General features: G+C 41.2%; 8 non-coding genes across 8 annotated transcripts; 2 read left to right on the top strand and 6 right to left on the bottom strand.

Annotated features, from left to right (window-relative positions):
- Positions 1-1,389: 1,389 nt before the first annotated feature.
- Positions 1,390-1,461, bottom strand: Trnaq-uug (transfer RNA glutamine (anticodon UUG)). The gene has a single exon. It is a non-coding gene; the product is annotated as a tRNA-Gln (tRNA).
- Positions 1,462-5,649: 4,188 nt separating this feature from the next.
- Positions 5,650-5,731, bottom strand: Trnas-uga (transfer RNA serine (anticodon UGA)). The gene has a single exon. It is a non-coding gene; the product is annotated as a tRNA-Ser (tRNA).
- Positions 5,732-6,005: 274 nt separating this feature from the next.
- Trnat-agu (transfer RNA threonine (anticodon AGU)) lies at positions 6,006-6,079 on the bottom strand. Its single transcript has one exon. It is a non-coding gene; the product is annotated as a tRNA-Thr (tRNA).
- Positions 6,080-9,445: 3,366 nt separating this feature from the next.
- Positions 9,446-9,517, top strand: Trnap-ugg (transfer RNA proline (anticodon UGG)). Its single transcript has one exon. It is a non-coding gene; the product is annotated as a tRNA-Pro (tRNA).
- Positions 9,518-14,180: 4,663 nt separating this feature from the next.
- Trnaa-agc (transfer RNA alanine (anticodon AGC)) lies at positions 14,181-14,253 on the top strand. Its single transcript has one exon. It is a non-coding gene; the product is annotated as a tRNA-Ala (tRNA).
- A 257-nt stretch (positions 14,254-14,510) lies between these two features.
- On the bottom strand, positions 14,511-14,582 carry Trnap-ugg (transfer RNA proline (anticodon UGG)). The gene has a single exon. It is a non-coding gene; the product is annotated as a tRNA-Pro (tRNA).
- Positions 14,583-15,666: 1,084 nt separating this feature from the next.
- Trnap-ugg (transfer RNA proline (anticodon UGG)) lies at positions 15,667-15,738 on the bottom strand. Its single transcript has one exon. It is a non-coding gene; the product is annotated as a tRNA-Pro (tRNA).
- A 507-nt stretch (positions 15,739-16,245) lies between these two features.
- Trnaa-agc (transfer RNA alanine (anticodon AGC)) lies at positions 16,246-16,318 on the bottom strand. The gene has a single exon. It is a non-coding gene; the product is annotated as a tRNA-Ala (tRNA).
- Between the last annotated feature and the right edge of the window lie 241 nt (positions 16,319-16,559).

Here is a 16,559-nt window from a genome sequence, read left to right as displayed (position 1 = left end):
GTGCCCTGATGGGAGAGGACGAAATTTAGTTTGGTTTTGGTTGAGTTGTGGATGTTTTTTGTTTGTTGCTACGGTACTCTTTTGGGTGAGGTAAGGTTTGCGTCTTCATCTTGAAAGGTGCAGTGAGAGGAAAGTTTTTCGCTGCTGGGGTTGTTGTTGCCACGCCAGACACACTCCGAGGGACGAAGGAGGAGAAACACTGCCCTGGCGCATCTGCCATCGATGCCGTCCTCTGACTGCATGTAGCAGCAGCAGCACAGCAACACGGTACGGATGTCAGCGCGGGGCCCAAACTTCAAGAAGGGAAGTATCGAATGACGATTGTGAGTGGCCGGCAGCACCGTGTTGAGGCAAGGTTGTGCTCTACACCAGGGGCGAGATGTGAGAGCAGTTCTTCAAAAAAGCTCTGTTGCTTGATGTGAACAAACTTTTCGAATGGTCGATAGGAATGAAAAAATGCACGACCTGGGTTCCGTTTTTTTTTTTTTGAAAAGGACTGGCGGGAGATTAATTGTCCCAGGAATTCGTATGTAGAAGAAGCCGTGTGCCGGGAGATGTGATCGACCGATGAGTACGATACTGGCTATTATGTGTGAGTGTGGTTGACCCAATGGCTACGGATATCATGTTGCTTATGAAGTTAAAATTTGACGGTAAACTCATGAGCTAAATAATCAGTATAATCAATAATACATTTGTTTATAAGCCTTCAAAACATGATGACAGACATTGACACTCAATATACTTTACCGGTTCGCTCTAATCCATCTCAGATATAGTACTCCATGAAATAAATAACAAGAAACGCAGAATAATCCAAACAATTTAAAAAAACACTGTCATTAATGCATGATCCAATTCTACCGTCACTATCAACCAATGATAAAAACATTTAAAACATTTAAAATTGTACATAAAATATTATCACAGAAGCAACCAATACTTATCATTTGTTTGTTTGTGTATTGTTAGATCAACCAGTGTAGAGCACAGCTAAACTTTGTTTAATTGAATTCATGATGATTTCAAACTAATTTTCAGTGATAATTTTTACAACATAATCGCAGCGAAGTTATAATTACATCTCATAAAAAAGCGAAACATACAGAAAGAAAGCAATAATATATTGAGAGGTTTAAGTGCGACGGGTTTTGGTTGCGCTTTTCCATCAATAACAACTCTTCCCTCCCTCCCGTCCTCTTCCTTCTTTTTATCCCTCTCGCACGAACAAACTAAATTGCCCCACTACTACTGCGACCATAGTTAATAAAATAGGCACATTCGAGTACAACAGCAGCAAAATCGTTCCATTCACGCACAAATCAAAAACCTCTGTTGTTTCTCAGCAATGAGAGAGATACTACAAGGGAGAGAGATGCGCAACCGCAAAGGTTCCACCGAGATTTGAACTCGGATCGCAGGATTCAAAGTCCTGAGTGCTAACCATTACACCATGGAACCCGTTCGATCTTTCCAGCGTTCGGAATCTTCCAGCACCTGTTGATACAAACAATGGCCCCCATTGCACACGTAAACGCAGCGCAACTCAATTTATCAAAGTGCACCAATTGCTACAGTTGTTTCGTTGTTCCACCGTGTAGATTGTTGATTAAACAGTTTTCGCATCGAAACACGCGATAAAATAGAGTCGTATAAAGCAATACAAGGGTTGAAGTAAAACTGGGTACTAATGGCAGGGTCAAGTAAGGAATATTAAAACAAATGAATGCTTCCACTAATTAGCTTAACTAAAGACGATAACTTTTCATTAACATGATTAAAGTATGATCGATTACGCGATAAAAATGATCATAATCCAGTAACGCAAGACCTGAGTAAACATTATTATTTAGAGACTTACAGTCGGAATCTTTTAAAAGTGGTCCGGAAGGTCACATATTCAAGATTAATTGAAAAATGTATACAGTGCGATTTCCGCTAAATATGCAGTTGAATTAGGAGAATTCATACACCCTAACACTAAACACAGCGTTACCCTTGTAAAAGTAAGTTAAGCAAGAAGCAAAAAAAAAATACGTTTAAAAAAATAATTTCTACAACATTCGCCCGAATTTAACAATCATGCACAAGCGGATAACACCGTCGACAATTCAAACCAAACCAAAAAAAAAACAAAACAAAACCGACACGTGAAGGAACCATTCTTTCTCCTCCTTTTCGCTGGGAACTGTTTCGAAGAATCACGGTGAAAAAGGGGCCCCGTTTCGTCCTTTATCAATGGAAGGTACAGTTTTGGTAAAGGTGCACCGAATCGGCACTGTGACGATGCCGACGATGGCAAATACCATAAAATCCGGCTGCTATAATCGAGTTTATCCTCCCGGGTCGACGTATGTAAACCAACACGGCGAGCGTGTACGAAAAGTGTGAAGGGATCGAAGCGAGTACTAACGCTGCCACCAAGCAAAAAAAAAACATAAAAGCGAATGTATCAGAGGCCATTCGGTGGTATGTTAAACAACCTCCTCCCTTGTTAATGGGCAGCCTCTTGATGATGATGATGGTGAGGATTGCGATGACGGTGACTCTCCATAAGGTGTCGAATTGATTGTATACTTCAGCAAATGCACCTCACCGGTAGTCACTTGACACGTTGTCACTGGCCAGAAAGGTGTGCTCATGGCTTCTAAACTTGTTGAACGAATGTTTAAAGTTGAATAGAGCAACCACATATATTCTATAATGTTAGTCTAATGCTGTATGCATAACGAAAGGACAGTAAACTCCACAGAGCACGCGTGTTTTCGACTTTCTCATGCACAAATAATTAATAAAACAATAATAATAGACTTATTAGACGTTAGGGCAAATAGTCAGGCAATCATTTGTAAAGCTCGTTCGAACGGTACCGAAACCCACCCCAAAGGCCGTCACAATCGCACCGTTTAAATCCATCGCGGTGGCAACAAATTGCCCCCAGAGCTTCCCAACGAGAGCCCTTCACCACCCGCGGGGTAGTGTGTAAGGGTGCTTTTAGCTTTAATTGGAAAAAGTGTAATGAATACCGAAAATCCCAAAACTACCACACCATCCACGAGATGGTCCGTCCGGGCACGAAAACGTACCGAAAACCACCAGCAGTTTCAAGCGGCTTTAGAAAATCGACCCACAATAAAACACAACATAATATGCCATCATTTCCAAGCCGGGCTGTGTGTCCTCTGCTGGTCGGTATATGCGGCATTTATGCTCGTACGTGATGGAAATCACGTTTGCATTGCATTTCAACAATCTTCCACGGTGAGTGGAGAATGGTTCGGCGGATGAGGAGGAAAATAAGCGAGCGATAAAGAGCGCATGATAGATTCTGTTTGCTTCTCTTTCATTCGTTTCACATCGATCCATATGCTGCTACGGCCCACTGCCGTGTGCTGATGACGGGCATAGAGAGACTTTTCACCCTCCGCTGTTCATTCATTTTCCCTTTCATTGTCGTACTTGTACAACGGACGAGCGATTTTTCAATAAACTTCATTCTTTAATGTCTACCCGTATTGGATCGTTGCATGAGTGAGAAACAGTGGCCTCTTTTTCTCACTCTTTCGCTACTTCTCTCGCTCTCACTATACTGTGTTCCTTCTCTCCATCTCTCTCTCTTCTTTACGTTATGCAAAGGACGCTTCGATGTCATCCTTTCGCAGCATGCCGACGAGTCGAGAAGCCTTCCTGACGCACAGAGTAAAATGTACACTCGCATACTATCTCCATCACACCTTTCACTTTCTCTCTCTCGTTCTAAAGCACGTACACCACCAGAAATTAAGGACTGAAGGACTCGATAGGTAAAGAGCCACAGAGGCAAGCGCGGTGTGCAGGGAACTGTAGCAGGTGGTAGTAACCGTATCGGCTTGTTGGATTCTCACTCTAAGCAGATTTCTACCGTCCATCCTCCGCCTGTGCTCACATGACCAAGCGGATGCACCCACAAGAACTACCCGACGACGTCGACGGATGCGCACCGAGGCCACAAAATGTATCTACACACAAATAAACATATGCGAATGCGATGACACGGTAGGGGACACACAGCTCAACATTATAAGTACGGTACGGGGTTGGAAGAAAAAAGACATCCTCTCTGCCAGGAGGGGTCCCGTTTTCAAACGGGCCCATACACTTTTTCCTTCTGTTTATCGCTTTCCCGTTCGTTGACCTTTTTCTCCGCGTTGGATGGTTGGTGAGAAGACCTCACCGAGATGCAGATGCATTTTTACTTATCTTATTCACGGTCAAACCCATTAAATGTTTCTTAAACATCGGATCAGAATCTGAAAACACCAGAACCTGATACTGTGATAAGCAGGAGTTAAATCCTTGCGCTTTGTGTGCGTTTTTTGTCGACTTTGCAGCTTTGACTGCTGCACTGAAATATATTGCACGACACTAACAAACAAACAATAGATAATCAACATTTTAAAATATCTTTGAAAGACATCAAAATCTATGAGAAATTGTAAAATTCCCACAAGACTTTCGGAAAAGGCTCGGTGCCGTGATCAGAGTTCACAGAATTTCTAAAAAATTCTAGTAAGCTTCCATCATGAAATTTCCCCCAAAAAGGCTAACACACCAATGTAGATGAGTAAGGAAACCCGGCCATCTAAAACACCATTCCGTCGAATTCCTGGGACTGTTTTCCGACACCGTAATTTTGTTCCAGCAGAGTAGCCATTTAACACGAAGCTGTCAAAAAACAAAATTGCATTGCATTCGATAGCTTGCCCTTGATAGACTTCACCGAAACTTTTTAATGGTGATTGTTCCAGCGATTCGTTCATCACAGTTTCTTCACTTCGAGATAGCTGAAGCCATTCCCGGTGATTCCCAGGCCTTTCGGTTCCGCGTATTCGTGTTCCAGTGAATCTTAGTGCATCAGGGGAAATAGCTCGCTATCATACGCTGGTTTGTTCAAAGACCTTCAAAGACCACCTTATTAAGAACGGGACACCCGATGCGTAAGGATCTATGAACCCATTTAGCCCACGCTGGAACCCGCAAGCAACGTGTTACTAGCGAATCATGGACTCTTCAAATATTCTTCCAAACTGCTACGATTTCGTGCGAATTATGGTGGGATGTGCGTGGGATGATAGACTTATGGTGCAGAAGTTTGGCCAATGTGCAAAAAACAACATGAACGAGGCTCACTGTCGTTGTAACGCTGGTTGGGCGTCAGCATTACGGTGCGATGGCGCCGTTGTCAGGAGTCAGGGTAGAAGGTACGCGTAGGTTGTTTCAGCACGGGAAGGATGAACCTTCCGGAAATGTCAATACGGTTGTGTCTTCAACTTTTTATTACTTGTGGAAATTGGGTCGCCTTGAGGACGATTGAATGAACACCATGGATGCTCTCTCGTCTTGAAGTTATCGAGTGTACTTTGAGGAGATTTTGATTGATTTGCATAGTGGTGTAGGTGAGAGCGTTAATCATACTTCTTATCAATAGGATTAAAGTGTCGAAAAAACATTCGTGTTACATTCCAGTTTATTCATTAATTATCATTAGCGTAGGAGGATTACCTCATATTTTGTATGTGGACATTCTGGAAAAGATTATTTTCTTATAAAAAAAGCTTCATACCGATTGCTCTTTCACAAGTCAAGTGCAAGGCATAGCTTAGTTAGGAACGCTGTAGACAGGATTCGAACCTGTGCGGGTAGAACCCAATGGATTTCAAGTCCATCTCCTTAACCGCTCGGACACCACAGCTATTATGACGTACTACGTCTGGAGTGAAATCGGGGTCGTCAGGTTGATGTTTAAAGCAATCAATTTTAACAGTCTGACAGTAAAATCAGTAAACATGAGTGGTTTGAATATATAAAAATTAAATTCTGCATTCCAAGGTACGAAGGTAGCAAACACATCGTAATTGCACTAAGCGCGTATATAAACCTTAATTACTCTTTATGTATATAAAAATGTATCTACACAGAAACTTCCTGAACTTCTCTCTCTGAAGAACAACAAGGACGAGTTTCCTAGGCTCCGGCGAGATTCGAACTCACGATCTCCTGTTTACTAGACAGGCGCTTTAACCAACTAAGCCACGGCGCCTTACACATGTGAGAAACACATATTTATCCCGAAAAATCTCCCAGAAACCTTCATCTTTTGCAAACCAACCACACAGTTGTTGTCCTTTCACCAACCCAGCCCGATATAAATGTGGCTAAAAAACAACACAATGCATGTCATTCGGTGACTGTCGCCATCGTCTCTCTCTCATGCACAGCACACTATACACCAACACCACACAACTTACTTAGCGTGGGGTGTACACTTTGGTTGGCCTACTTTTAACGCGTGCAGCGGCAACAAATCAAACAGTTACCCCGCATGAGGTGTTTGATATTTCTTTATGAAACACGCGAAGACATGACCCCCGCTAATAATGATAGATCGAGCGCTTTCCTATGCCGGACTACCCGCGATCAGGTTTGTTTGGAAAATATCATACTTCCGTGCATGATAAACAACATGTTCGAATGCAACTGCCACTGTCGGTTGCGTGTCCGTTGCAGTGTCGCACAGTTGGAGCCACATGTTGTGAATGTGTGCATCAGCAAGTGCATCGACAAAGGGGAAATATTAATCATTTTCATCCTCCACTGGAGCACAATAAAAAGAAGCAACAATTTTAAACATTTTTTTTATACGGCTTTGTTTTCCCATTTCGCGTGTACGGTTACCATCTTCTATCTAATACACTCACACTTCCGTAGCAGTATGCCACACTAAACATGCTACTACCCTCTTTAAGGAGTTGTTTTCGCTTTCCAACGAAGAGCAGCACTGTAGTGCGCAACGTAACGGGAATGAAAACGTAGAAATGAAAATGAATTCCAACCGGCCGGCCGGTGAAAGTAGGTGAGAGATCACACTTTAGATCGCACTGGTACAGATGATGCAACCCGACCGTGGGTGGGTGGGTGATTTAGTGGTGAAACAGTGGTAGATCAGCCTGGTCGTGTATGCTTCTTGCAGTTTCGTTCACTGCGCTTGGTGTAATTAATATTTGCAGCTTGAGAAGAATGTACGAAGAGCACACGACTCTGTTCCGTTCAGACAGTTGCGCAATGTTGGTACTGGACCGCTGACTGGGCATTGAAAGCAGCGATAAATAAACAGTTGGTGGTTGAGATTGAGAAGGATGCTGGGCTTTAAACAAGGCTTGATATGGATCATAACAGACAGAGCAAAAACTGTTAATTTATATTGTTCATTTATTTATGTTAATAAGCTTCCAATGCTTGCATGTTTAATAAGGTTATCTTATACGAGCTCAGTGCTTATATATGATTCAATAATAAACAAAATCACAAATACATTTAAACTGGCATTATAATCCATTTATCAGGGAACCTTCCATACAACAGGGAAAAGAAAGCAATAAATTTCAATACATGCAAGAATCAGTATCCAATTCAAGCTTTGCGGAAGGAAACATTTCCCAACATAAAAAAACTATTTCCCAAATTATTTCCGAATATGTTGCATAGCCTTGCATACATTAGATATGTGAATTAAGGATAAATAATATAGCATAATATATAAGGAATTATTAGTGTTTAGGACAAGAATATTACCATTATTAAGAAAGCACCAGATATTAAGCAGCTATGTTGGAAAAAGTTTAACGCAACAATTCATATAGAATCGCGTGCACAGCTTAGTGAATGTCAAAGACTCGAACCATTGTTGTTGTGCGTTTGTTTGTTTGATTGCTGGTTTACTTCATTTTTTAACAAACGGCAGAAGAATACTTATTTGTTGTTTGTTAAAATTGAATATTATTTTGAATTTTTTATGTTGTGTATCATTTGTTAATTTATGAATTTCATAAAAACAAAACTCTGCTCCCCTTTCAATTTCAATTACCGCATTTATCTTATTCGTTTGCACGATTCAGTGCAGTGTGCTCGGTATCTATTGCGTAACCCTGTAATTCAGACACTGGTTAGTCAGGACCCGGTTAATCAATATTTTAGTTCTACAAACAAAGACAATATTGTTTATTGGCATGCGAATTATGAGCTACATTTTTCATACATTTTTCGTTTTGAGTTAGTGTAGAGAAACAACAACCAAATTAATCATAACCGTGTTGCAAGACTCTTAAAAGTGTCAGCTGAGTAGTTATTCTGATTCAATTGTTTAAAATAAAAAAACTAGTTGAGAACATTTTCCCATTTATTAAATAATACTGCAACTTTATTTAATGTAAGCATTTTTACTAATGCTATTTTACGCATAGAATGCAAAACAACACCATTCGGCGGAAAACCAACAGGCTTACGATTCCAATCATATTGTGATTTACCGAAAACAAGACAAATCTCTCCCGCAACACAGATTCACCCCAATTCCACAATAAATAAACCGCTACCGTGTACCATTTGGCGGGGAGAAGCTTTTTCTTGCAAACGTGTTTAATAATATCTTTTCCTTCATTTTGGTCGTTTCTCTGTTTCGATTCGAAGGGCACCAACACACAAACGGCGGGGGGAGGCCGTGGCTCCAAAACGACCGTACCAGACGCCACTTTCTCGAGTTATCTATTTCACCACCACCAGGCGCGCGGCCGGCTAGTACTGCTGCTACGGCTTTCTACGGTGACCCACCGTATAAGCAACCAACCAACACAACACAACACCAGCATCGCGTTTCGTCGTTCCCCGTCGTCGTCATTCCACCCTTGCCGTACGATCTCATTTTATCGTTTATCTTTGCCCTGTCTTGTACTTGTTCCGGGGCATGAATCGTCTTCAGTTGTAGCACAACAACAATATTTTCCGTTCCCTTCTTTTGCGTACCTACGCGCATCTTCCACTTCCACACGGTTCCAAGCAAAACGATTTTTTGCTGCACGTTTCTGCCACACAGCAGCCAGAACATCACCGGCGTCAACATCGAGCGCGAAGGGTAATTTTATTTAACGGAAAATTAACGAACACGACACGGCCGGGAAACGTCATCGCGGGTGGAGAGATTAGGTGCGATACGGCACATCGCAGCTTCCGTCAATTTCTTTGGCCGTGGTAAGCTGCTGCCGTACTATTGCTTCATTTAAATTAACCATTGCCACCCTCGTTCACTTTTGAACGGCAAAGTTCAGAGTGAGCACCGAGCACAACAGTGTCAATAGGTTCTGGACGCAGGGGCATTCCAATTAGATGCTTCACTACTGCCCGAGGACCGTGCAATGGGTAGTCTATTGTTTTATCGTGCTGCTCATTAACTTAACCATGACTGATTGGCCAGATGGCAACACACAAAAGTTTGCCAATGGGTTGAAGCTGAGTGGTGCTCTGCTCGCCAGCGGTGGTGGGGCTGAAATCACTATCTGGTCATGGTGAAAGTGTGTCAACATGTGATCGAAAATCAGTATCTGTTGGGGTCTATTGTTTCTTCACTGCAAGCGGCTCAATGGTCTAGGGGTATGATTCTCGCTTTGGGTGCGAGAGGTCCCGGGTTCAAATCCCGGTTGAGCCCAGTAAACACTTAATTTTTAAGTAAAAACGCGGAGAAAATGCAAATTTCACGTCTCGAATCGCGCCCCAGCTTCTTCTCACCACCCCTTGGAGGAAAATATATCTCTATTGTTGAGGGGTTTGGCATCATTCATTGTTGTCGACTTTACTAGTGGGTTGGGTATCAATCATCATTCATAACTTGATAAATTCATAGCTAATATTTCAAGGTTATTTATTTCATGAATTACATAAAATATAAAAGCTTCTTTCATCCTTGCATTTGACCATGTGGTTTGAAACAAAGGCTGTGATTGTATGTATACCAATTAAGTTTCGTAACTAACACATTGAAAACAAAAAAGTGATGTTTAATTGAACGTTATTTTACGATCTATATCGAAAAGCTGGATTGTACTTCAATAAGTATTGCGTTAAAAATGACTTGTCCTGTAAATCTAGAGTTATATCATGTGGTGAATACCACAGAAACATCGCTTGGAAAAATCTCAATCAAGTAACAAATAAAATAAAACAATATCAAATCCTTCTCGTTGCTAGTTTATAATTTTTTTCATGCTCACTTTTTAAACACGATTTTATTCGTACTTTGTACACTACAAAACACAACAAAAACGAGCAAAAGTCACCCAATAACTCTTACTAGCGCTAAAGGCACTCTTAATTTATCAGCGAGTAAAGTTTAAAACACGCCATACAACTTAGTTTGATAACCAAAACTTATAAATGGAGTATTTCTGCGTGTGAAATTTCACACTCAGGAATGTACCAATATACAAGTAATAGAATACACAACACTACTACATACATACACCGCAATAATCCGCAAGGAACATGTGTCGGATTTTCGCGTATGTCCAATCCTGGAACAATATCGCTCATATTTTATTGGTACAGAGTCAACATTCTTCTTGGTTCCTTATTTATTCATCCATTCATCCAAGGAAAGATAACATCTACTAACCTTCAACGATAACACAAAGTTTTGATATAACTATAAGCCCATATTGACCCATTTTTTTCATTTAACTTCAGTTTTGTGCTATAAACTTACCCAGTTGTTAAATCTGAAAAACCACGTGTCTCCAAATCAGCATGAGGTACCGTGTATCTTGAGAACTGGCTGCAATTGGTTAAAGCAAAATAAACGAAGAATATCTACATAGATTGTAGCATTGCTGTTGCCAACAATTTAGTTAGTTAACAAATAAATATAAAATTATTTTCCGCTTAGCGGTCCAATGCTATGGCAGTTATGTTTTGTTTAAAATTTTAATGAAATTTATTGCATCCTTTAATGGTTTCACTAAATTACATTTCTCTTACGAAACAATAGAACATAGGATTTATTTGTTTTCAAACAAATGAAATGTAAGAGAAATACTAAAATATTTGTAAGAATACTTTTAAATTTTATTTATTTTATTGATCATTAAGAAAAGTAAAGTAATATTGATTGATTGTTATCAAGTCATCCGACAAATTATGTCTACACAACATAACAGCTAACGAAAATTATGTTGAACGTAAAAAAGCATACAGCTACTGTTAATCAGCAAGTGAACACAGAAGAATTGTCAAAAGAGCTTCCGTGTTACAATGCTACAAGAAATATTATAAACACTAAAACAATTTCGATGCTTCTCGTAAATTGTGAAAAAATGTTAAAAAATTAAAAAATTACACACGAAACATTTACATAATGTTTTAAACAATGGGCAACAAATCAATGGTAGCAGACAACTTAACAAATGCTGAGTTAATGGTTGTAAAATACGCAACATCGAAAAATGAACCTCTTCACACATTTCACCCGTAAATGAAACAGCCACTCGAATCACATTCACACACATCCATAAAAATTGGTGATGCTTCCGGTGTACATCGTAGTAGTCCCCGTTTGACCTACCGAACCGGAAGAGAAGAAAATCAAGTTATCCAAACGTCACACCGTGCCGCCCCCCATTCGGCGGCAGTTTCGGTCCCTCCCTGTTCCGAAACGACCACCACCAGGCGGCTCCATTACGGTGTGAAAATTCATACTCCCATCCGTGGCGTGTTGCTTCGTGTGTGCGTATGGCTTTAGCTTCAAGCGCCAGCGACAAAGCACCAACCACATTTATCTCATTCTTTCTTTGTTCGGTGTTCCCGCTCTCACTAACACTCACGCTCACTCTCTCTCTTTTTGTCTCCCACTATCGCTCCTTCTCTGTCTCTCGCACAGTATCGTTTTATTAGCTTTTCCACTGCTTATGCTTGTAGTACAACGCGCGGCAGTGTGCTCTGCTGCCTGGTAATCCAGGCGGGTTTTCCGGTTTTAAGGATACTTTACCGCTTTTGCGTCCATTCCGTTCCTCTTGCATCCTTGCCTCACAATACCGCGCCACCGAATGCCGTTGAAATGTGAATCCGTTTCGATTGGGCGTTAATTTATTGATCCCCTTCGACCGGAGTAGAAACACATGCGTTGTGGAACAGTACGTACCACAATTATGTGTGTGCGAGTGTGTGTGTGTGGGAAGTGACATTTTCCCAAACGCTCACGGATCTTATCAACTGATTATGGGCCATAATCGGACACTAAGTGAAGCGGATTGTTGGCAGCGGACCCACGGCATGTGGAACGGGGGTGTGATGGAAAACTCCGGAAATTGAGTGGGCGACTGAATGTGGTTTTGCGACACCACACAGCCCACATACATTGTGTGGGTGCGTGTATGTAAGGCCCCGGACGCTTCGGGGGAATGTGTTTCTTTTATTGTTACTATTCTTCTCTGCCATTTAGCGATTTTCTGTAATTATGATTAGATCAAAAGGAAGCAAATGGCACAGCCGTCGGATAGAAATATGCAAAACAAAGCGGGGACATTGAAAAGGTCACTTCGCTGCACGGGACGGATATCGCAAGGAAGCGTCCAATAGAATGCTGTAGGATTCATTTTTTATGCTCTAACTTACAGTGAGCAAGCAATACTCATTAAATACAATTAATTAAAACATATAATAAACAGATAAAGATAATAGTAAACTAAAACATAACAAAAATAAATGAGTAAATAATTATTTCTAACGAAATATGAGAAAAAAAAACACTTTTAAGGTGCCACATAGCTTCACCATATCGGATTCTTCATTAAGTGCGTTTGATTAGTGTTCATCGGCATGGCACCCTCTACACCTTGAACACCTTCACCAAAATGGAACACAAAAAACACACACAAGAATAAACACAAAAACCACTTCCTACCGCAACCCTGCAAAGTGGGTCCGTTAACGGGAAAAAAGTCTTTACCATCTTCCATCCGCTGGAAAAAAAAAATCCACAGAACAGAAGCTTGCTTAAATCTTGAGAGCAACTCCAAAGCTCTCGCCCGCCAAAAGAACCTTAATTTCATTCCATCCCCATCGTGTGGCTGTTACTTTTTTTTTACGCGGTTTCGTTCTTTTCACTTTGACCGTGTCGGAAAAGCGTTGAAGAAGCGCTCCGAAAAATTGTGGCCCATCATCCCCAGCAACAGCGCGAGAGTCCCATTTACCGTTTGGCTCAGGTGGTGGTGGTTTGGGGCTCAATTCAAGGGTAGCGAAGAAGTAGCAAGTATATTTCGCCATAGCACCACACACACACACACGAAGCAGGCCCCCGCTTCAAACAGGTTCAATGAAATATTTCAACGTTCAACTTACGACTTACGGCGCTTACCCTCTGGCCTCTTCCGCATATACATGCCGCGGCGGCAGAAACAGAAGGAATGCGCACAAAATCGGTGGGATTTCTCTGTTTGTAATTTATTTCTTTTATACCAATCGATGAAGATGCCTCGAATTGGCCGTTTTTGGACCGTGATGATGAGAAGCGGGAAGCCAAATGCTGTTGACCGCGCGTACTAGTTCGCCAGGGCATGGAAGAAGTGCCGGGTAAAGATTGACTTTATTCCTTCAGCTATTCGATGGATCTGTACCTTCTGGCCTTCCGGTACGCCGCACACACACGCACGCTGGGCGGCATCGATAATGATGCTTCAATTCTTGCACGATACACACTTGCTTCCATTACTGTGCCGTTATCGACGATGCGTTGTGCCCCGGACATTCTTCTCACCGTGAGAATAACAGCCACCGAACGGGAGGAACTAATAATGGGCAAAAATAGACAATGTGAAGCATAAATAAGTATGCGCGATTGCTATAATGCGGGAGGCGGGGAGTACGTAGCCCGTGGACACGGTTGCAAGCACAGCGGTGGCCATGCGAAGGAAACCACTGTTTGTCGTCTCCCGGTGTTGTCTGCATTTGCACAAAGTCTTCTTATGACAGTCTCATTTTCAAATGACAGTAATCACAACACAACAACCCGCGCCCGTCTGGTTGAATACATTAATTAACAGATCGTGTAGCAGAATTGTCGACAGCGCATCAAACGGATCATACGTAATAGCACTACTACTCGCGCTACCGGTGTACAGCATGCAATCAGTCTGTATTTTGTGTCGTCTTCCCCCATCCTTTGGGGGCGCAGGGACGGTTGAGTTAAATGACGGATTAAAGCAGAAGCATCCGGTATGGTTGGCATTCAGTGTTGGAATATATGTTTGCGACGGCGAATGAAAACGCTATGTAGGGTTACAACAGTCTATAAAGGTCGTTAAGCACACTCTCTTCGACAAGGGGATGTAGCTCAGATGGTAGAGCGCTCGCTTAGCATGTGAGAGGTACCGGGATCGATACCCGGCATCTCCAGAGAACTCTTTTTTCATTTATTTACAAACATCTTTTTACAGTCAAGTATTCATAATCTTGGCAATTTCTACATTCATTGAACAAAAATAATGTATAATGCTTGTTGTATCACTTTGTACTAAATTATTTCTTACCAATTCTTGATTAATTTCGAACATGTCTGCATTTTATGAGAAGAAAGATATGCCAACCACAGAAGAAAATATCATATTCAGAAATCCAGCTGAAACTTTTTTTTTTCAAAAAAAAAACATACCGGGCTCAACCGGGATTTGAACCCGGGACCTCTCGCACCCAAAGCGAGAATCATACCCCTAGACCATTGAGCCACATGCTAAGATTAACAGTTCATTCTTCTTACGCTTTTACATAGGAAAATCGCACTTCAGAGTGTTATACGCTCTGCTTTGTGTTTTAAATATGTTTTGATTAGAAATAAATCAAGCCTAATTAAAAACTCATCAATTAAGCGCCAATGCACAATGCAAACATCTGTAATTTACTTCTTCTTTTCATTTAACCGGATCACATTAAGTACGTCTTGCTAACTTGGTCAGGTAACCTAAAGCTTCAATGTTTTTATTGCATGCATATGTACGATATAATATTATCATATTGTTGTGTACGACTGAAACATTTGGTTGATCAATTGCATCTACACAATTGCTTGCATATCACTAACCCTACATAACTAATGTGTTTAACTCATGTTTATCCGCGCATGGTTACCTAATGTATCTTACTAAACCTACTACTAACAACTTACTTTTAATGGTTAACAATTAATTATTATTTAAAAAGGTACTAGTACCATAATCGGCAGTCATCCAGTCGATCTCATTTCCTGCACTGCGTCATACCAGGGTTGTTCATCGTGTTTTCCGGGATGTGACCTATAACACCATAGCCAATCAATTACAGTTAATGCTTTGCGCGTTGACAGTCGACGGAAAAGCATCTCTCAAATTGATGTTACTGGGAATGTTAATTTTATGATTTTTTTGAATACGGTATTAACCGAATTTTCAACACGGTTTGTGCTGAATTTTTAACAATTCCTTGCAATTTGCATATTAGCGGGAATGCTCGGTTGACCGGAATTTTGTCGATGGAAATCATGACAGTATTAAAGACACAAGAACGTATCAACATGTTTGAAAAGACGACACCGCGGTGAAAATGTTTGTCGCTTCCCAAAGGTTATATTTAAGGGATATGCGCAATATTTAAGGGATACATTTCCGAAACGCATAGATGTTAGGTGGAATAACACATACTTCTCGTTTTAAAAAGACTACACGAACATGAAAAAAAACTACTACAATATTAACCAATTTTACTTCAATTCAAGTCCTTAAAAAATAGTAATACACCGGTACTCTTCGCAAATTATGGTTAGCAAAAAACTATTTCGGGCTCAACCGGGATTTGAACCCGGGACCTCTCGCACCCAAAGCGAGAATCATACCCCTAGACCATTGAGCCACGTGACTGAAGCAACCCCAAGCACCTTTTTAACGCGAAACCATTTCTTAAAATGGGGACAATCTCCGCCTCCCTTAGTGATGCCGTGAAGCCAAACTTACACAACGTTAAAAGACACACGCACAATCTCATCGATGGTGGCCAATCAGATTAGTCACTAGCTAAATTGATGTCAATGCCGGATATTATAGGATTTAAAGCGGGTTGATAAATAAAGTGAATTTATCTCAGTCGTTCAGGTATTCAATAAATAGGAGCAGAATAAATGATTCACTGTAATGTTTGTTACATTTTAGAATTTTACCATTCTTGCAAAACTATATTTATAGATGACAAAACCGTGCACGCTATGAATACATGTTTGTATTTACCTGCGATTTGATGACGTTTGAATAGATAAAAATGTAGTAATATCAAATATCTCAAAATGGCCAAGTACCTTGATAGCAATCAAAAACTCTTCCATTGATATGAGAGGTGCTGCCCACCCACCAAAAAAAACCTCTCTGGAGATGCCGGGTATCGATCCCGGTACCTCTCACATGCTAAGCGAGCGCTCTACCATCTGAGCTACATCCCCATGTCTCTTGCCCGCCGTATTCACGTCCTATAAAACCTTGCTCCATGTACTCATGTACCAGTGCTGTACTCATGTACTCTGGCGTCGGCTTTTTACATTAAACATTACTTTAACCACCCACCGACCAAACCTAAGCATATTTACCGTTTATCAGCAGCTGTAGTGCACGGTTCTCCGCTACCCCCTTGCGTGGCAATCCTCCTTCACCCACCGATGTACCGATGAAGCGATAAAAGACACC

The sequence above is a fragment of the Anopheles marshallii genome, chromosome 2 (genome assembly GCF_943734725.1).
Source record: "Anopheles marshallii chromosome 2, idAnoMarsDA_429_01, whole genome shotgun sequence".
NCBI lineage: Eukaryota > Metazoa > Arthropoda > Insecta > Diptera > Culicidae > Anopheles > Anopheles marshallii.
This window is presented reverse-complemented; position numbering and strand designations above follow the sequence as displayed.